The 11,549-nt window shown below is 36.2% G+C and overlaps 1 long non-coding RNA gene across 1 annotated transcript in view; it reads left to right on the top strand.

The window, feature by feature from the left end:
* Nucleotides 1-5,606, top strand: part of LOC107549869 (uncharacterized) — a 15,613-nt gene extending 10,007 nt beyond the window's left edge. The window contains exon 4 of the long non-coding RNA XR_001604609.1: nt 5,597-5,606. This is a non-coding gene — a long non-coding RNA (uncharacterized lncRNA). The remainder of the gene's footprint in view (nt 1-5,596) is intronic.
* The last annotated feature ends 5,943 nt before the right edge of the window (nt 5,607-11,549 follow it).

Here is an 11,549-nt window from a genome sequence, read left to right as displayed (position 1 = left end):
AAACCAGCACCGCCACCAAAACCAGCACCGCCACCAAAACCAGCACCGCCACCAAAACCAGCACCACCTCCTCCAGCAGAGAAGGAATGAGAAGCAGAGGTGCTTGAGATACGTGTTCCATATCCTCCGGCTCCCCCGTGCATGCTGCCTGCATACATGCCAGACACACGACTACCACCACCGGACATGGACATGCGGGATCCTCCCATGGATCCTCCAGAGGACATGTAACCATATGAAGCAGACATGATTGTAGAGGAGGCTTGCTGTTCTGTTCTCTGGCTGGAGAGAGTGAGAAGTGAGGAACAGATGACCCGTGATCCTTTTATTTGGATAAATGAGGGAGGGAACGATGGATGGGCGTAGTGGCTTTTCCAAGGAGGAGGAGTGAGAAACCACTGCCTCACTCTCTAAAGGCAAACACACACATTCACACAGCTTTCAGCCAACTGTATGGTTTGAATATGTTTGAGATAAAGATCAAAATCGGATTTGATGTAGTTGAATTTTATAAGTAGACATTTTGCCATAGTGAAGTCAGTGCCAAAATAGTATGCATAAGTTTTTGATTCTTGGTCTAATAGATTTTTTGAAAGAACTTTTGTGCACTCAAATTCCTTATGTTCTAGTAATACAGTAATATAGTAATAAGTGCATTTGTGCAAAAAAAAATAAAAAATAAAATAAAATATATATATATATATATATATATACACACACAAGCATAGTGTAAAGAATGATTTCATCCAAACAAAATGCATATATATATGCATAAATCCAACTTTAACATTATGCGCTGAAACGCATCTGATTTTAGCATTTGTACATAGTATATCATGAGTATATGAACATTTTTTATTCATCTTTTTTTTCTTCTTAAAATCACAAGATTAACATTTTGAACCTGAGGGGAAAACAGTGCTGCAAATACAAGAACTAGAAAAGTGAGAGTTTCTGCCCTCAGGGTGCCAATACCGAGACACACCCAGAAAACAAGCTGCAGCAAAGCCACCTCTACTGTGTCAGTTATATACACACAGAAATATAGAATAGAACATTTCATTCTTTTTTTTATTTGAAAATATGGTTTATCATATGTACATACAAGAATATAGAATAGAATGTTTAATATCTTATTAAAAATACAATTTAACAGGTATTTATATAACTTATAAGCCTAAGCATTCAAAATCCTAATTGTGTATTCATCTCAAGTGAGGCATTTTGTTCGGATTCAATCTTTCTTTACACTATGCTTGTATATAGTATAAAGACAAGTCTTAGTGTTGTTGCCATGGCGACAAGAACAAAGTAGAAAAACAAATAAGTAGAAACCAGAACAAAAGGGGAACAACGTTTAGCGCAGACGTTAAGACCGTAAATTTTGATTGCCTGATATGAGAACAAGAAAGTTCTTTAATAATTAAGCTTAAGCTGATAGAAGGGAGTGTTTTAAAGTGAAGAAATAAAAGTTGGATATGTTCATCAATTTGCACTGGCTACCAGTAGCTGCTCGCATTAAATTCAAGGCATTAATGTTTGCCTACAAAACCACCACTGGCTCTGCACCCATTTACCTAAATTCATTACTTCAGAGTTATGTGCCCTCTAGAAGCTTGCGTTCTGCACGTAAACGGCGTATTATTGTGCCATCTCAAAGAGGCACAAAATCACTTTCACAGACTTTTACATTAACTGTTCCCTCCTGGTGGAATGACCTGCCCAACTCAATCCCAGCAGCTGAGTCCTTAACCATCGTCAAGAAACGACTAAAAACACATCTCTGGTGACCATCAATATAGGCCTATATTCAGACTTATAACAATATCTAGGTTTTCTGGACTGTTGGTTGATAAAATTATTAAAATATTCAGTTCAAAGAGAAAACATTCTAAATATGGAACCACACAGAAATTAAACTGGGATCTTTATTAATGGATCACTAGATGTAAAGAAAAAGAGGTAAGTTTATAAGTTTGTCCCTCTGACAAAAACATTTATATAATAATAATAAATAAACAATACAGGCCACACTTAGTTTGTTGATGTGTTAAACACTGCAGCATGCAACACAACTCCAAACATTTAAAACATAAAACTGCCCGGTCCTGCAGATTTGCTTTATACAACATTAGGAACACCTGCAAAGGTTTCCTGAGCCTTCAAAATGGTCTCTCAGTTTGGCTCACTAGGCTACACAATCATGGGAAAGACTGCTGATCTGACAGTTGTCCAGAAGACAATCATTGACACCCTTCACAAGGAGGGTAAGCCACAAACATTCATTGCCAAAGAAGCTGGCTGTTCACAGAGTGCTGTATCCAAGCATGTTAACAGAAAGTTGAGTGGAAGGAAAAAGTGTGGAAGAAAAAGATGCACAACCAACCGAGAGAACCGCAGCCTTATGAGGATTGTCAAGCAAAATCGATTCAAGAATTTGAGTGAACTTCACAAGGAATGGACTGAGGCTGGGGTCAAGGCATCAAGAGCCACCACACACAGACGTGTCAAGGAATTTGGCTACAGTTGTCATAGTCCTCTTGTTAAGCCACTCCTGAACCACAGACAACGTCAGAGGCGTCTTACCTGGGCTAAGGAGAAGAGATTGTGACAGAGAGCGGAATCAGTAGCATTTTTAACTCTTTATTATTTGATATGTTGCTTGATGCATAAACAATTATGCTATATATTCTTAAACAAAATGCTGAATTGCTTGATTTAAAACACAACACTCATCTAATTCAGCAGTTTTACAAACAAATTTTAAGAGGTCTTGAAATGCATTGCCTTAGTTGGTCTGCATGGCTTTCCACTCCTGAACATCTGCTCCACCCATTCTGGCTCACATTATTTCAGCTTATATGCCAGAAACCAGAGTTTCATGCTTCGCTGCAGGAGTAGGCTATTTATATTTTACAAAAACTCACTTACTTTAAACAAACAAAGTGTTTGTGATCAAAGTTGTGTCCCTATGAAGGTGTAACATCACTCGGATAGTAAGAATTCATATGTATGGCTATATGACCAAGTGTGAAATATGTGTGAGGAGACTCTCCTGGGAATACGTATGAACTTATATTGAACTCGACAGTAAGGTGGCCAACAATTTTTAAGTTGTCAAAAAGGGTGGTCCTCTTTCACAAGTTTTAGGCGCTTAGTGTAAATAAAGTACAGGGAAGTGTCAGAGAAAAAGTCAAACATTTGATGATATATCGTTTTATGGTAGCCTAGCGCAATTTACACAACTCTAGAATGACAAATAGAGGAGTGTGACATAAAGTCTAACGCCTGAACTGAGACAAATAAACTGAAGTCTAAAGCCTGCTTCCTAATAAGTGCTACATAGTAATTATGTGCAAAATTCAGTAATTTGTCATTCTTCTCTGAATTATTCAAAGCTAGTTATGTGCAGCTGGTAAATAGGGGTTGTCTCTTTGTAGTTGTTCTGTACAATTAAATATTTATGTAAGCATAAGTTATAATAATCATAATGCACAAGAGAAACACCTGTGAAATTCTATTCATTCAATGTTGTGTTTGCAAATTGTTGTGATGATTGTAATATATTACACAAGGTGAGTCATATATTTGTATTTAGTTAATGCAATAAAAATATTAAGAATCTTCTCGTATTGTATTAATTAAATAATCCAAATATGACTCACCTAGCCAAACAACAAAGAAATAAGTTTATAGTTTTGTATCTCTCTGTGCAGTATTTGATTTTCTTTTTTTCTCTGAACAAAAGCATGCATTTTAAATGCGTTTCAATGTGTCTTTCTTTGCCTTCTGTTTAGATTTTCATTGCAGCGCTATTGTGCCGAGCCTTTCAGTGAATGTAACCCTTTGTGAGCCTGAACCAGGTAAGCATTTGAGGACAAAGGGTGTGTCAGATCAATACAAAGTGCAAGTTGGGTAACATCTAGAGACTAACAAGGGGACAGATTCCTTCGTTTTTCTCCCTCGAGGTTTGACAAGTATACACAAGTATGTGGGAGTCTATGCCCTCCGCCCTCCTGTCAATCATTTTTGGTACTTTTCAAAAATTCATAATTGATCTTGAGCAATTATTTTGTTCTTCTTATGATTGCAATTAAATGATCATTTAGGCATAGATTTATAAGAGCATATGTGTTCCAACTATTTGCTCGAAAAGTGCTTTGATCTTTGCTTCAAGTAGAATACGTTACTGCTGTCAGTTTTATCCGTTTCAATAACAATTTTTTTTTTACATTTAAGATATATTTTTTACCATATTATTATGCATACACAGGTGCGGACATACAAAGAGATCTACAAAAGCCTTGTTTAATTGGAACTGTGTGATTTATTATACATGTTGTACATGCAGATTTAATGACTCCACATAAATCCAGAGACAAAATGATGTAAATATATATATATATATATACTATATATTTTTTTTTAAAGTTGTAAATAAAAACAAGATTATTGGAGTAAATTTCATGATGAAATACCATTTCAGTCTTTTTTACTTCAAAGTTTAATGTTTAATTCAATGTATTACTAGCCATGTCTTTGCTTGCAAAATTTACTAGCAAGTGAAATTTGTTTCTGCACACTTTTTTCGTGTACTTAGGAAGATCAAAGGTCAAAAGGTGATTTTAAAATGGTTAAAAAAAAACTTTGTGGAATTTATGATAAGCCACCTTAACTAAATATACATTTTCCTTACACATTCCATCTTAAAATCCTTGTTGAAACGTTTGTTTCAGTGTTATTTGTCTAGTATTTCAGTATCTTAACTATGAGATACTGCAGATTTCAGGAATGTGCAAACAAAGGCTTGTGCAGGCCCGTCACGTAGTCATCTGCTTGTTCTCAACCAGTGAGCTTTTCACCTGATCTTTCTGACCGCGCTGGGAGTTTCAAAGAGTTAGTTGTTTTTATGCGGTTTTCAGAGATTTATGGCATTGCTGAATGGGAAAAGGTATGCTCGTCAAGAGATTCATTAACACTCATGCTTGCAAGAAACCACCATATAATTAAACCACCACATAATGTTTGGGTGTGTTGCATTAACAAAGGTATGCCTTCCAATAACAGTCATCTAAAATAAGTCTTGCTCATGTAAAGTTAGCAAAAATGTGGCAATAAGTATTTAGATGTTTTCTATCTTTCCCCATGATGTCTGAGTTTAGGGGGAAAACACGGAATTGCTTGATTTATATTCTTCAGTTTAAAGAGCTTTTCATCTGTAACCTATTACGTCAGTCTTAAAGCATTGAGAGTATGGGGTGTTTTGAACAGAGGTTTCAGTTTGCTTTCGTTTTATTGGACCACCCAATCCCCACCCCACTGAAGCTCACATTACTGCAGCGTACAGGTCAAAATCTGCCGTTTAACCCTCACCGGGTGTTTCCTCCTCAAGAGTATTGATATTTTACATAGACTTGGTAACTATAAACAAGCAAACTGATAATGTCCAAGGTTGTGACCCTTTGCTGGTGTGCACAGACCAAATTACCTAGTTTATTATGGTATTAAACAGGATATTAAAAGATTAGTTCACCAGTTATCGGATTTGAAAATAACCTCACTGGCTTCCTAGACCAATTTTGGGTTTGTTTTAGAGGATACCAGTAATTAAAAACTACAAAATTGGTATCTCGGGTATTCACCTGTTGTTCTGTTGTACTTGAATTGGCTGTAATTACATTACAACAACCTAACTGTAATACTATTGATAATAGGACACCTACACAATATTCAAAGAGTACAATTGCGGTAAATACAACTCAGAATGAATCAGAGGTACTTCTACAACTGAAAATAAAATTAAAAAAAAAAAACACCCGTGAGAACCTGTCCATGGCATTCGTTCATAAAGTGAGTCTTTTATTCTGCAGAACATTGTGAGTTATAACGGAGTCATTTGTTTACTGTAATAGGATTATGTTGTAACAAAGTGTCTGTTTGTATGAGCGATAACCTTTTTTGTCAAACCATGCAGAAGACAGAATTAAAATAGGTGCTGATTATCGTATTTTATGAATTTTATTTGTGGAATGCTTGCATTGTCCCTCTATTTCTTGCTGTGAATGTGGTCTGTGAGTCTCAGGTGAGCGTTTGAGGACTGGGTGTGTCGGATTGATTCAAAGCGCAGGTTGGGTAACAGCCAGAGACTAGGGGACAGATTCTTTCATTCCTTCTCCCTCAGGGTTTGGCAAGTAAACACAGGCATGACAGCAGAAAAATTGCTATCGGTGACCTACGCCCTCCCATCAATCACTCGCCTGGTTAAGTCACACACTCTGCTGTCAGAAATTCTTGCGAAATGTTTTTTTTTTTGCGGTTGAATAAAAGCTTTTCGGGCTGATGTCGTTTCGTATCTATGACTCTGCTTTCCAGATGTGGTGAATGAAGCCACAGGGGGACTTCTGCAATTACCGTTTTTGCCATTTCTGTTTTGTGCTTGTGTCATGTATACTAAATAAAGGTTCCTTACTGACATCGATGGTTCCGTGAAGAACATTTAACATCCATGGAACCTTTTCGCTGCACAAAAGGTTCTGGTTCTTTAGATTATTCAAATGTTCTTCACACTAAGAAAAAATGTTTCTTTTAAGAACTGTTCACTGGACGGTTCTTCTATGACATCATGGCATAAAGCCCCTTTTGGAACCTTTATTTTTAAGAGTGCATAAATGTGTGCACTCAGTGTTTTCCTATGCTGACATCTTTAATCTAGAGACTATGTTTTGATACAAGACTAAAATCATCCAAAAGTGGTGCACGTTCATGACTTGCTCCCCGGATTAGTCTGAGATAAGTAATATTCTTAGAGCTTGTCTCATCTTGTCTGCAGGAGTCAGTTGCCCTTTTAAGGTCCGTTGTTGGAACCGTTCTCCAATTGCAGTCCAACTGAGGAATGCAAGCCAGTATCTCACACATGTGTCCAATAGTTTTCACCATAAACCATCCAGCTGCATACTGCTGTTGGGCTTCCAGTTCATTAGAATGAACCTTGGAATATAAGATGTAACTTTTCCACTGCTGTTGCCAGGGAGGGAAATTAACTGTTGCTTATACTTTCCGAGCATTATCTTATTATTATTGTGTAACTGTGAATTTTGTAAATGATATGTGAGCTTGCAGACAGGCACTGTTGCATTTGTCTGTTGGCAATAAAAAAGGAAACACAGCGTTGCACAGCAAAATCTCAATATGTACTACCATTCAAACATTTGGGGTCAGTAAGATTTGGTAATGTTTTAGAAAAAAGTCTCTTATGCTCACCATGACTGCATTTATTATATTGCAGTCATGGTGTGTCCCCTGTAACATTTGTGGTTTTGACTCCCATCAGTAAAGCTCATGGTTATTGCCTTATAAGGTGCTGTAGAAATCTCAAGAGTTGCAGGAACATGCCCTTGTCACAGTACACTTGATATAAAGTGCCAAAGGCAGAAAACGCTGTGAACCTATGCAAACAAAGGCTTAGTAAAATAGAAATAAAACCGAAAATGACCGTTTAACCCTTCTATTGCATGCATATTCTTTTCAAATAAATTGAAATAATACATAAATATATATACATATACTTTGCTGTGTAGGAATTTTTAAAACAATGCGTATTGACAGTATCTCAGAGAATTATCTTCTAGATCAATGTTTCTATTGAATGTTTTCTTGAAGTTGGATAAATACTCAAAAGGTACTCTGGGTTTGTTACCCTGAAGCAACATCACGAATTGAAGGTTACGTGTGAGGAAATGTTGCACTGTGCTGATTTGAATATAAGGTAATATATGCAACACTTGTTCAGACAGAACTCTGTATGCAAAAACACATTCTCTTCTAACTAAAGAGACCCCACAAGCTCTAATACAAACAAAGGAGCTTATGTGAGGAATCACTTTAGTCTATGGTGCATATCTTGAAATAATTATATGATCACTGACTTGAAATATGTTGCAGAAGCTTTATTGCACAATTTTGCCAATGAAATCTGTGCTCCAGCTGGCTTTCTCACAGAAGATTACAGTGACGCGTTCCTGCTGAATCATACTTGGATGGATTTAAAACCATTTCCACAAGAACGAGCTTATGTCATGCACACTAAAAAAGACCACACAATTAATGTCAATTAAAATTTTTATTTCTTATAAATGTTTTGAGATTTTTACAGTTTCAATTTTATTTTATTTTATTTTAAAAAATAAAGGTTCTTTATTGGAATTGATGGTTCCATGAAGAACTTTTCACATCAATGGAAACTTTCCATTCCACAAAGGGTTCTTTTCAGTCGAAAAAGTGGATGCAACTTTTCACTTTGATTTTACAGTAATTAAGTTTTCAATTTGAATGGCTTGTTTTCACACACAAACTCAATGTGTGTCTCTAGAATTTGAGCACATTAAGTCTTTTTCCTAGAATTTTTCTTTCTACTCACCAATTATCTTCAAGTACTCTGAGCTCTATTCCCCTTCAGTTGGTTGTTTGTGACAGTATTAACACATACAGTTTCTTTAGCAAACAATGAGTTGTTTCTCTCAGATAATCCTGCAAATAACTAGCATCTAATTTGTAAAACAAATGTTGGTGCAACTGCGAGTGTTGCCACTGGCTAGATCACCCACCCAGAAACATTTCTAGTAACACCAAACATGAAGATTTCAATCTGTGGTCTGAGAGATTATCTTATTTATTAAAAAGCATTTTTGTATGAATTTTAAATGTTCTTGCATTTCAGATTTGATCGTCTCTCTTGAGTTGAAGAAATAGATTGCTCCAAAATGAAAATGTGCTCACCCTGAGGCCATCCAAATGTAGATGAGTTGTTTCTTCATCAGAACAGATTTGGAGAAATGTAGCATTCCATTACTTGCTCACCAATGGATCATCTGCAGTGAATGGGTGCCGTCAGAATGAGAGTCCAAACAGCTGATAAAAACATCACAATAATCCACAAGTAATCAGCACCACTCCAGTCCATCAATTAATATCTTGTGAAGTAATAAAAGCTGTGGTTTATAAGAAATAAATCCATCATTAAGGCATTTTAACTTTAAACTGTTGCTTCTGGCCAAAATACAAGTCCATAATAACACTTCCTTCAATAAAAAGGTCACATCAAAATCCACCAACATGTTTGTTTTGAACTGGTTTTGCTTGAAAACCATGTTTGATTTGTGCATATTTCTCTCCTGATTCAGATGGATGTAACGGTTTGAAGTTAAAAACATATTTTATGATGTATAACACACAGCGTTTCACTTCACAGGACATTAATTGATGGACTGGAGTGGTGTGGATTACTTGTGGATTATTGTGATGTTTTTATCAGCTGTTTGGACTCTCATTCTGACGGCACCCATTCACTGCAGAGCATCCGTTTGTGAGCAAGTGATGTAATGCTAAATTTCTCCAAATCTGTTCAGATGAATAAACACATTCATCTACATCTGGCCTGAATGTGAGTAAAATTTCAGCAATTTTTCACTTTTCGGTCAACTATTCTTTTAAGTCAAATCCTCCTGACTCGAGCACAATAGTCTTCAGTGTTTCTGAAATGATCATTATCATGCCTTGCCTGATGAGTGTAGATAACCGAGTGATCCTGTGATCATTCTTATCTTTGTTAAACAACTGCTATTGATTTGTTAATGTGGCAGAAACTCCTGTTGCGACCTTTACATGCCAAATTCGTAACACGGGATGTTTTCTATCTGGTTAACACAACTAAGCCCCATTTATATTCAGATGTTATCCCAAATCTGAGTCTCCATCCCTTTGAAGAGCGGATCACAAAAGATAATCCGCACTCTTTAGTAATTTTTTCCAATTCTTAGACGTAATTAATCTGTCAACATCCACCTGGAATAAATAACAACAACAGGGCATAAGTGAAAGAACGGTTTGAGTAGATCTTAACACATATTCATGCAAAGATCTCAACAATAGCAGGCTGCTAACATGCAGATGTTGTCTTGCTGTGTAAATAACCACACTCTCATTGAAACTTGCAAGCAAACACACTTACATCTGCTCCGACCAGTTCTACCTGTTACATACTGTCCATTCATTCGCCTTCCTCCCAGTTTGCATTTCCTGGAGAGGGTGTCAAAAGTGGTACTATATTTACAAATCATACCAAACTTTTGTCACTCATCCTAAAAGAAAGAAGAAAGAATGTGAATACCTGATCCTCTAACTACACCTGTAATCATAATGCTGTCATGGAAAGAAAAAAACCCACTTTTTTTCCCTTTTTTTTTTTGTTGCAGGCGTCATCTCAGCCCACCATGACACTGTGCGGTTTGTTTTCATAAGACCACATTTCCTCATTGCAATGCTTTGCCCAAACACTATGCTTTTAAGGGGATAAAACTTTTCAAAACTTGAAATTATATAATTTATTCACTCATGTTGTTCCAAACTCAAGTTGATTTTGCAGAGATCAAAAGAAGATATTCTGAAAATGTTTCAACTCTTTGTCCAGATTATGAAAGTCAATGGGGTCAAAAACCACACTGACTTTGACTGTATGTACATATCCTCAAAATAATTATCCCTTTAGCTACTCACACAAAGAAAGTGCTTATACAACTGAGAAGAGTCCTGCTGGAAAGTTGTTTGTGTGAGCTGTTACGTTACATGCATTACTAAGCACTTGTAAAGATTGTGAGAAGGCATTTTTCAAAGTCGTTTTACTGGATGCATGAAGCACTATACAGAGCTGTAAGATGACAACATCATAGAGAGCACAGTATGCTTATACAATACGCAATAAATATCATCTCAGCTAATGCATACAGCAGTTTAAGACCAAGGCAAGCCCTGTTAGTGTAAACATTGTCCAACATAAGTGCATGATGAATTCATTCATTAAGTCAAGGCAGGTCATTTTATTTGTATAGCGCTTTTCACAATCCATGTTGTTTCAAAGCAGCTTTAACAAGCCCTAATGACTTTAAAACCTCAGTAAACAAAGCCAAAAGAGACTGTGGCAGGAAAAACACAAAAAACATATATTTATTACGTTTGGCAATCTGAGTGATTTTAGAAAAGTGATTTAGCTTCACATGTGAATGTAGGGCCAAAGCAGTTAAACTCTAAACCATGTAGGTTTTTTAAATTTATTTGCAAATGCCATTTTTATATTCATCTGCTAAGAAACCAACTGTAACTGTTTATTTTAAACAGAGAGTCAAGTCAAGTCAAATTTATTTGTACAGCGCTTTTCACGATACAAATCATTGCAAAGCAACTTTACAGCAAATTAGGTTTCTACAATATTTAGTGGTAGCTTATCAGTGGTGACTTTCAATATTCATAAGGATTAATTTTTAGGTGTCGTCAATATGTCAGTTTTGTACGTTTCAATTCTGAAAATACGTAAGTATTTGTACGTTTAGAGGCTGAAAATTCGTAAGTATTTGTACGTTTAGAGGATGAAAATACGTAAGTATTTGTACGTTTAGAGGATGAAAATACGTAAGTATTTGTACGTTTAGAGGCTGAAAATACGTAAGTATTTGTACGTTTAGAGGATGAAAATACGTAAGTATTTGTACGTTTAGAGG

The sequence above is a fragment of the Sinocyclocheilus grahami genome, unplaced genomic scaffold, assembly GCF_001515645.1.
Source record: "Sinocyclocheilus grahami isolate Dianchi unplaced genomic scaffold, SAMN03320097.WGS_v1.1 scaffold382.1, whole genome shotgun sequence".
NCBI lineage: Eukaryota > Metazoa > Chordata > Actinopteri > Cypriniformes > Cyprinidae > Sinocyclocheilus > Sinocyclocheilus grahami.
Note: the sequence above shows the minus strand (reverse complement) of the source record. Positions and strands in the feature narration are given on the sequence as shown.